Raw genomic sequence first — 11,080 nt, forward strand, 5'->3', positions numbered from 1 at the left:
ATTTAATGTTGTTTTCCTTTGTCGCTCACATTGTAGTCACGCTCACTACCAAGATCACTTTACCAAGTTCCTACAGGATATTAATCAATCAATTCATCATAGAATCAAGCTTCATGGTCCGGTTAAATCCTGTTTAAAAGCGGTAAATTTTCTCATACCCAAACTTTACATTGAATCAAGTTATTCACTAGGATTAACAGACGACTTATTTGAATACAAAGAATTTCTTAGATAACTCTGTGAAACTCCGGGTATAACTTAGAAGGGATTCAATGAATTTGTCAAAAATGTCTAATCTACCCAGGATAAGATTCAAGTAGATGGAGAATTTTGCATCGACATCCAAATTTAGTCAAATCTTGTTTAGTGCACTTTCAGTAGAGATTGGACAGTTCAACTCTTTGTGTACAATCTCTGCATAATGAACAGAGTCACAAAGCGCCTTTCTAAAATATGAAATCATACAATAAATACATAATCTGCATATCTTTCCTCACTTTTCCTTTACTCACCCCATAATTCTTCCAATCCCGTCGTTAGTTTGATTACTCTCTGCTTTCCTTCTTCTCGTTATTTCTATCTTCTGTTGGCAAGCAGTCAAATTCCAATTCCTGCTACATACTATTTATACCTGTCCACATAGGTAGCTCACACCACGCCCTACCTCTTCTAGATAGCAGCTCAATGCATTCAATCGATATCCTAATTCATCTACCTTACATTCATCTGATCACATCTGTTTCTGAACAGAAAATAATGAAACCGATCACGTATTTTAAAATCTATTGATTTCCTTGTCAATTTGGACGTACATTTACATAATATTCAATCATCAGCTCACATAGAATGTCAATTAAGATGGATATCTATTCACTGGTACGTTTTCCAACGTTATCGAAACGTTTTACAGTCTCTATATTGCAAGGAAATTACACCATTCACAGTTATTAGATCCAACTTAATTAACTTTTATTATTAAATAATTTTGGCGTGGTTAAGACAAAATGGATTGATGAGAAACGTTTCGGCAATAAAAAAAGTAATGAAAATTCAAGAAAATGATAAGGTATCCCCAAAAGATACTTTAAATTAGAAAATATGATTAAAAGGATAAGTTATCAGTCTTCAACTATTGCGATTTCTGACAAGTAAATTACCGACTACAACAGGAATCCATGGTTGTGTAAAAAATAGTTAGTGTATAATTAAACCATACTTGTAGTGAACGAAAACTCAGTAGGGGAAGATCAATTTATTGTTTTATGTAATATCACACGGTTGCTTAGCAAAATATGAAAATCAAACACCAAATACACCATCTGCACTTCTTCTTTGCATTGTTGTTTACCTACTTCATTATTTCTCCCAACCGTTGCTGCTACCTTGACGTGGTGGTCGGGCTTGCCTATCGTGATGATCCAATCGGGCTATGCTGGCTGGAACAATCGTTCCTCAAGGTCCTACCATGCCAGACAGGTCGGTTGAAGAGCGGTAAGACTAAAAGCAGCAATCCCAAGGTCCGAAGGCGAAGTCGTACTGCCGACTGTGCAGAGGTGTGACAGCAGTAAGGTGTTTCCTTCAGACAACCAGCATGACAGCTATGCTGCGTTCCCACAAGGAGTGGTGGGGTTAGAAAAGGTCGACCCTAAAAATGCACACCTCGCCTTATCCCACGGATTTCCGTCTCCGGCGGTAAGGTCCTTTGAAGAACGGAGCTAACACGTCAAAAATCCCCCCAGGTCGTTAAGACCGACACTAATCCGACTTCTTTTTCAGGTCCCTCAAGAAATACCCTTCTACGGTGTGGGCAGCTGGGAAGTGATATTAGCCCTCATACCCGTAACAGCACACGAGACCAAGTTGGTCACTTTCAAATCCTTCCTACTCCTAATAACTCTCTTATCTCCACGACTAACCTTTCCCACGTCCTTTTATCACCTCGCACCGCTAGGGCAAACGATTCAAGTACACGGAACGTTATTCCTGGTCTCCTGAAACCACGCTCTAAACTACATATAGGAACTTTTAATGTCCGAACATTGTGCCACATAGGACAACAGGCTTCCTTAGCTAGAACTCTAGAATCTTACACCATCGATGTGTGCTGCGTCTCGGAAACGCGCATACAAGATCCGAGTAGTGTCATTCATTTGACCGCACCTAATCAAAATAAAGAACCATCTCGATACACGCTTCGTGTATCTGGAAGCCCTGATGCTGCTTCGCGTGGCCTCGCTGGAGTAGGTATAGCATTAAGTCCTAGGGCAGAACTAGCTCTTTTAGACTGGATCCCAGTAGACAGTCGTCTATGCGCTGTCCAACTAAACGGATCAGTAAGGACTCGGAAATATAGGGAAACTCGTCGTTGCCTCTTCGTCGTCTCTGCCTACTCTCCCACTGACTGCAGCTCAGACGATATAAAAGATGAGTTCTACAGGAAACTTTCTGACCTTCTCCGAAAAGCTAGGCGTTCTGATGTAGTAATAGTGGCTGGTGACTTTAATGCTCAAGTAAGTAAACTAAGTGAAAGACACCTGGGTGGATCTTATGGTGTCGTGGCTAAAAGGACAGATAATGGCGACCGTCTGTTGCAGCTGTGCTCAGATAACCGCCTATTTCTTGCAAATACTAACTTTAAGCATAAGGAAAAACATCCTTTGACATGGCGACCCCCGAATTCGTCCCAACGTTGGACCCAATTAGATCACATCGCTATCAGCCACCGATGGAGGGGCTCGATAGAAGACTGTCGCTCATTCTGGAGCACATGTTTAGACTCAGATCATGCTCTAGTGCGAGCACATATCTGTCTGCGTCTTACGGGACGCAGGAAAGACACTGCAGGGAAGCCTCTAAGGGTTCTACTTAATGATAAGCAAGCTAAGAATATATTTCAGGAACAACTGGAAAAACAGTTAGACAGACATGTAAGTTGTGCCCACCCCGAAGCAGCTTGGAATGACATCCGTAAAGCTGTGGAAACAGCAGTGATATCCGCTAGTAAGGTAAGCCATAAGGTCAGGGAGAAACAATGGATCTCGGCAGCATCTACCACACTGATAGATGATCGAAAACTCATCCCACCTGGCTCTGAACATAACGAAGAGCGGAGTCAGCTTAAGCGAAGGCTAACAAGAAGCCTACGCAGTGATCGTGAACAGTGGTGGGTAGCGAAAGCAAGAGAGATGGAAAAGGCAGCGTCAATAGGTAACAGCAGACAGCTATTCAGATTTATTAAAGAAACCGGCATTAGGAACCCAACTATTAGCGAAACTATCTCAGACAAAGATAGGCATATCATTCACTCTCAATCCAGGAGATTGGATCGATGGGCAGAACACTTTAGGGATCAGTTCAACTGGCCTTCAGCCACACTTCAGTTACCCACGATCCCCAGTCGTCCTGAATGACAAATTGAGGTAAGTCCTCCAACTCTCTACGAGGTTGAAAAAGCTATAGGAAATCTAAAGCGAGGGAGAGCCGCAGGCCCTGACAGGTTTACCCCTGAGATTTTTAAGGATGGTGGTTCAGTACTAGCAACGAGATTGACTGAGGTCTTAGGTAGAATCTGGGAACTGGACGTAATTCCATCTGACTGGTCCCAATCACTGATTGTGCCAGTCTATAAGAAAGGACAAAAGTCCTCCTGTGACAATCACAGAGGAATCAGTTTGACTAATATAGTGTCTAAAATATTAGCTTCAATAATACTAGGTCGCCTAACCAAAGCTCGCGAAGAGCAGACTAGAGAAAACCAGGCTGGTTTTCGACCTGGACGTGGTTGCATAGACTAGATTTTCACTCTACGTCAGGTCCTAGAACATAGACATACATTCAGACGTCCCACAATAGTAGTATTTCTTGACCTTAAGGCGGCATTTGACTCCGTTGATCGTGAGGTTCTATGGCAGTGTTTGTCAGTGAAAGGAGTACCAAAGAAGTACATTAACCTCATAAAGGCTCTCTACTCGAACACAACTGGTCGAGTTAGAGCCTATGGAGAGCTGTCATCAGAATTGGTTACCTCAAGTGGTGTTCGTCAGGGCTGTCCACTCTCTCCATTCTTGTTTAACTTTGTCGTTGACATGCTTTTAGAGATATCACTTTCATCATCTCAATCTCCTGGAGTTGAACTTTTACCGGGAGGCTCACTTGTTGACTTAGAATACACCGACGACATAGTTTTACTCGGTGAAGACGCTGACAAAATGCAGAGTCTTCTGACCACTATAAGCAACTATGCAGGCATGTTCGGGATGCGATTCTCTCCCTCGAAGTGCAAAATGCTACTTCAGCATTGGGTTGTATCGACACCTGAACTAATGATAGGGAGTGAAGTAGTTGAGCGTGTTGACAGCTTCACTTATCTTGGGAGTCTCATCAGCCCTTGTGGTCTGGTGTGTGACGAAATCTCAGCACGGATACAGAAGGCTCGTCTAGCTTTCGTCAACTTGCGTCATTTTTGGCGTAGGCGAGATATCCGTCTAGCAACAAAAGAACGGGTTTACTGTGCAGCAGTCCGTTCCGTTCTACTTTATGGCAGTGTAACATGGCCGATAAGAGTAGAGGATATTCGTAGGCTACTAGTATTCGATCATAGGTGTCTTCGACTCATTGCTCGTGTATCCTGGGACCACCGGGTAAGTAATGCAGATGTTAGGAAACGGGTACTAGGTAAGGATGGCAAATCGATTGGTGAAGTGCTGAAACTTGATCAGTTGAGATGGCTGGGACACGTGTTACGTATGCCCAACCACCGACTGCCCCAACGTGCAATGCTTTATGGTGTAGGAGCAGGTTGGAAGAAAGCTTGGGGCGGCCAGACCAAAACATGGCATAAATCCATGAAGTCACTGACAAGTGGACTGGGCCGTGTTGGTAGGTGTAGACTACTGGTTGGGATTCGCGAGATGATAGCAACCGATGGTTAGAGACCTTGAATGACATGGCTCAAAATCGTTTGCAATGGCGAAGATGCATACACTCTTTGTGTTCTACCAAATTCTAATCTTCTGAATTCTTCATGTCCGTATCCTTTTTCTCTTTCCAAATTTATTTCACCGTATTATACTCCTTCAACAACATCATCAAACCCTTATCTTTCACATAATACTTATACTCTTACTACTTCTACCAATATGGGATTTGAATCGACAACTTCATCTCTGTGCTAATGTGGTATGGCAACTCGAACTGATGTACGTACGTACGTACGAAGTTCTACGTTGTAACTGACTGACTGACTTCATTATTCCTCTAATTCTGTCGTTATTTTGATTACCTATTGAAAATTTTATGATTATTGAGGGGAGTAAATATAGATTTAGATTACTTATTATTTTGAATATGGAAAAGTGGTTTAGTGTGAAGGTTTTTAATTTCGCTCACTAAGTCAAAGGTTTGGACCCTGGTACACTTATTTTTATCTGAACAAGCTGAATAGTAAAATTAGGATCTCACACTTACAATATGACTTGTAGCCAAGCATACGAATCCAAGCCTAGTAAATGAGTTAATAAATATGTGAAAAATATCTATTATTTTATAATACAATAATGATTCAAGACTCATACACATCCATGAATACCGTTTAATTTATCAGTATACATACCAGCATATGCTCATTAGTAACTAGCTTTGAGAGGTAATTGTCAGAGTTCTAGTGAGAAGCTGTGACCAATTGAGCTAATCCGTGTCGGATGTGAGGTAGTTACCCACCAAAGACAATAGAAGATGGTTGCGCAATGTCTTGGATTGATTGGAGTTAAACAATAACACTACTGAAAGCCGACTTAGTGGTCTAGAGGTTGAACACTCACACGCGAGGCCGAAGTCCTGTGTTCCAATCCCGCGTGCGAGATCGTGCATGCGCACTGAAGTTGAGTCTCATGCTAGGACAAAATGGCTGTCCAATGCCTCCAGAAAACGTGCTTCGTGATTTTAATGAATTACATACTAAATTCCAGTTTATTTTCCTCATTAATTGGTTTGAAATTTTTCATAATAGAAAGCCTCAATTAAAATACTTTGATTCAGTTTGTCATAAACCAGCGGGAAATATTTTTCAAATGCATATGAACGTCCATTTACATACATATAACCCCATAAAAGGAAACTCTTTGGTCCTTCTCTCTCACTTTTTAAATAATAAGTTATCTGAAAAGTTGAAGCAAATAACATAACCTAAAGAAGGTTGATTAAAACAGAATAAAATTACAAATTCAAAGAGATGGAGAGGAAAAAAAGAAGAACAGTGGGAAATTTCTATCAGATTTATATGAGAATTGACCTAATTTTCATTAGCTTTACTTCGTCTGGTATTTTTGTTTTCTTTTCATCCCCTTTTACAAATTAGTAAGAGAGAAAATTTCTAGGGATAAGGAGAAAAAATCAATTATTCCTTGACTCTTTTACTATGCTGAATGAAATTAGATGGAAGTATGTAGAATAATGAAGTGAGACAATCTCTATCAAAAAAGCTGTTATTTCTGAAATACTAGTTAGAAACATACTGAATTATGTATCACTCGTTTTCCATGACTTAGTGTTCTTCGATTGTTGTACAGGCTACAGTAAAATAGGAAACACGCTGGATAATCTTCTCCTGTATTATTGACTTCAAGTATGTAGAATAACTGGAAACATGATTAAATGAGACTTTTGTTTGTAACTGGTTGCAACACGAAGTCCTATCTCTTCAAAAAAAAATCCAGAGATATAATGAAGAATCCGAGTCTGAATTCGGTAGTTTGCTCTGATTATTAGAAATCAGTTCTTGAAATGAACATGATTCGTTAATTGTTTTAGCTCTGTCAACAACTAAATTTTAAAATCGTCAAAAGAATATTTTTTCTCACATTCACCTTTAAACTCACTAGTTTCATTTACTAGAAAAACAACAGAAAGAGAATAAAGTGTAGGGGTTCTTTTGGTTTATCAGATTTTTCCTACATCGACCAGTTATTTTTATCACAAACCCGATGGCCCTTTTTGTTTTGACGCGATAGGATTTCTAAATAACCGTATAATACTGTCGTTCGAAAACTAAACTGACAAGTCTTGTTCACAATGTGTAAAGTAACTGAAATTTTTAAAAGTGTGATGTAATTTATAAGACCCTATGGAAAAACTATATTGGGAACACAGTGTATATTTCAGCTGATTATTTACACTGCTAATTTTGTGGCGGGACCTTGAATCGATAACAATATTGAAGTGACTGAAGTACTGATTCTACCACGAAAACTAGCCACAATTCCCAAATGAACAAATTTCAGAAGTACTGACTACTACTCAAGTCACCATTGAAATGAACAATATGGATTATACGTAAAATGATATGTTGAGATTGTTTGATAGATAAAATCTGAATAATATAGGTTGAGGATGAAGGTTACAAAACAATCGATAAAACTCCTCTTTTTCCAGTCGTATTAAACTTGTGATCACTAGACAATTCATTTATAACTTGTTTGTTGATCATCTGATTACATTAAGGCATAAAACAGAGGTTCATAAACGATTTTTCAAAGACACACGAGCCTTGGTACTATGTAAATTTAACAGGACATACACGATGATAAAATGTTTTAACTAAGATAGTAACATACACCATTTATTACTGAACCTAACAATTACTTACGCGACCATTGATGTTAACAGTATCACGTTATCAGTAAAACGAGTGCGACTGTGAGCAGTTATTCATTGATGTACCATAGTCAGGGATAATTTTCATATTCTAACCTTCAATAACGACATAAAATTAGCCTGTGTTAGTTGATGTTAGAACTTTAGCTTACTAGAATTCGTATATCAGAGAGATTATTCACAACTTATCCAAATAAAAATTTCATAAAAGGTTAAATTTTGTGAGCAGCCGTAACCTTGAATTTTAGTCTGTTACAGCTATAAAATTAAACCATCAATTATGGGTTTGTGATTATTATAGCATGTACGTGAATGATATTCACAACAGTTCGTCCAGAATTACTTTAAATACCGATGAACGCTTTCGAAAAAAGTCTTAGCTTGACCTCTTTACTATGCTACTGATTCATAGCATTTTTTCAAAATGTGAAGAACGCTTAAATACTTTGTCTCTGAGTTAGTTCGGAAAGAAAACAACTTTCAAATTAAACTAATCTTCACAAATTAATGGTAATGTCACACTTGCTAATGGATAGGTATGAGATGGATTTCTGGATTTTATTTAAGAAACGAACAGTGATCGGCCAAATCATGATTGAGACATTCATCATAGATAGCAATGAGTGATTGTAATACTGTATCATCAATTAATCCATATTGGAAATGGGAAACACTGAACTTCAACTTAGCGGTTTAAAGTTAACACTTCCACCTCGATAGCTAAAGATTTTAGGCTTGATCCTGTAACAGGAATCTTAGTAAAAAATATAGCAGTGATCCATTCATACCATATTGTCAGTAATTTGCTGATGTATGTCAGTTTGTGAGAAAAAGTATTTTGAAATTGAAGTAGTATCTGTAAATCGCTTAACTAAAAAAACTAAAGTTGAGTTTTACAGACTTTTCATTTTCATCCCTTTGTTGGTATAAGAATAATATAAGTATAACAATAGTCTCTAATCATACTTGAGGTTCTCTAATCGACAAAAGTCTAATAATATATTGAAATCAGTACAAATAATTTCCACACAAGCCATTCTTCCTATATTGACTTACGTTCAGCAAAACTATGATTATTATTAAGGTACCATAGCTTTCGGACTCATAAAATGTTAATTTATTTGACTGAAGTTGAAAATGTTACTAAACCAACCGTCTACGGGCAACACAGTGTACTACTCAGAGCTTATGTGATCAATCTCAAGGTGGGTCACAGTCCCACTTTGTACCTGAGCGACTAACTAGAAAAAATAACTATTCAGTACACTTTAGTTTTCAAAGATTCCGGTTATCATTAATTCCATGATGTTAACCAATTTCGAAGTGAACAATCTCTATGAAAATTTCACCTTAGTACTAATTCAGTAGTTCAGCGGTTCACTACGTTAGCATCATAACATTTGAATTCATATCATAAACAATCATAAGAACCTATTCACGTCTCACAAAAGACAATGATAAACATCTTAACTATGTGTTTAAGCAAAATTACATTCAGTAAATTTGTCAAATTTAAATTATTAACCCCGACTATTTTTTATGTGAGCGTAGGTGTGTGTACACTTTTTATCTTATTCATCACATGTCTGTAACTTATTCTTGTCTGACTATAAATATTGATTAACGCTTGATTAAAGCGAGTTGGCTTACCCACCATATCCAATGCGTGTCATTTATGCTTCGCTCGATGATATTTGCTCATGTGCTTATAACTTTCTGGCCTGCGTCATTTGTTAATAAAACTGTAGTTGCTGCTTCTCTTTGCCTTCTGATTTTATGCACCGTTAAGATTTGTATTATAAGGGTTAATCGAGGTGAACGATTATCGAAGCACAGCACTACAAAATTAACTGTTAATAATATCTTCATGAATACTCTTTGAAGTATTTGAACTGAAGATATTGCTGTTGGCTACATAACTACATTCTATTATCAAATTCAAAGATTTTATTCATTTTACTAAAATTTGAATAACTTCAGTGAAATATTCTGTGAATTTAGTAATTTTACTAAATATTAATCAGTAATATAACTGTGTTTTAATAATTTTGTGTTTAAAGACAAACTACCGAAGTTAATTTTGGGAAAACATTACCACTAAATTTGTAGAACATTACAGATCAACTCAAATCAGATGACTTTATTTATGGAGATATTTGTAGTGTATATTACGATATTCATTGATTCAAAGAAATACTGAATAACAGAAGGTTTATTTTTTTATTTTAAATATTTGTAGATAAACTGTAAGAAACCCTGGATATCTCCAAAAGGTGTATACCTAGAACCTTGAGGAAGTGATACATCCTCTTAAATTTGGAATGATCAAAGTGGATGGTGAGATTAACATTCTGATTCCTTCCCAAATTTATATAAATTTATTATCTCTGTTCAATTGCTTTTGATTGGTTTCTTTATTCTATTACGATATCAAGTACCCATTTGACTTATAGATAACATTATTATTCAGTTTGTGTTTGAGATTTCTAATATTTCGACACTTATGAAGATATATGCATAATGAGACATGATGTTGAAACTTCTCTTCAAACTTTTACGAAAAGCTTATCAAAAAAATGCTATTGAAAGTGTTTTCAAGCATCAAAAAGTTTCATTACAGTGTAAAGAGATGTCGTAAAAATATAGCATCAATTGATATTTCAGGAGAATAAGAACCTTTGCTTGAATATCACAATCGTAGATGTCTCAGAACTTAACCTTCAGCTCCTACTGTAATTTCTGCTTTGAAACATAATACAACTAATAGGAGTTAATTAAAACAATGTTAATTTAAATACACAATTCGCAAAACATTGTACGAAGGTTACCAGATATGAATTTATTTATCTCATTGTTTGATCAACATGAATTTTTAGACCATCTTTTTAATAATGTTGGATAACATTAAGTCTAAACGTAATCTAGGAAGAATCAACCGTCTTCAGCTTCCTAGTTTTCTATGGTTAATTAAAACTAGTTCCTTATGTAAGCTAAGTGATACATAGTGTATGATTGTGATTCAGAATGAGTACTTCTCAGTATAAAGTGGTGTGAATTGTGCCTGAATAATATTTAATCACGAAAGCCAGAATTACTAACACAGAAGTCCTCAAACGAGTAGATATCAAAGTACGAAATAAATGTTTAGCAAAAGACTTAATTCTAAACTATAAACTAGCAAATTTATACAAAACTTACTAGATGACAGTGTTATGAGTAGAATCTAAATTCAGTAATCCTTATTAGTAAGCAATGACTGCTTAAGTTCACTGAACACACAGCAATTCGGCTCTTCGGATGGCTATGGTCTTTCTTCCCCAATACAATAAACCTGATATACATCTATTTAGAGTTTCGACTTCCATTGCTAGGTAACATCTGAATAGTTACATACTACTTAAATAAGAAATTTTCATACGAACATAAAATA

The sequence above is a fragment of the Schistosoma mansoni genome, chromosome W (assembly GCF_000237925.1).
Source record: "Schistosoma mansoni strain Puerto Rico chromosome W, complete genome".
NCBI lineage: Eukaryota > Metazoa > Platyhelminthes > Trematoda > Strigeidida > Schistosomatidae > Schistosoma > Schistosoma mansoni.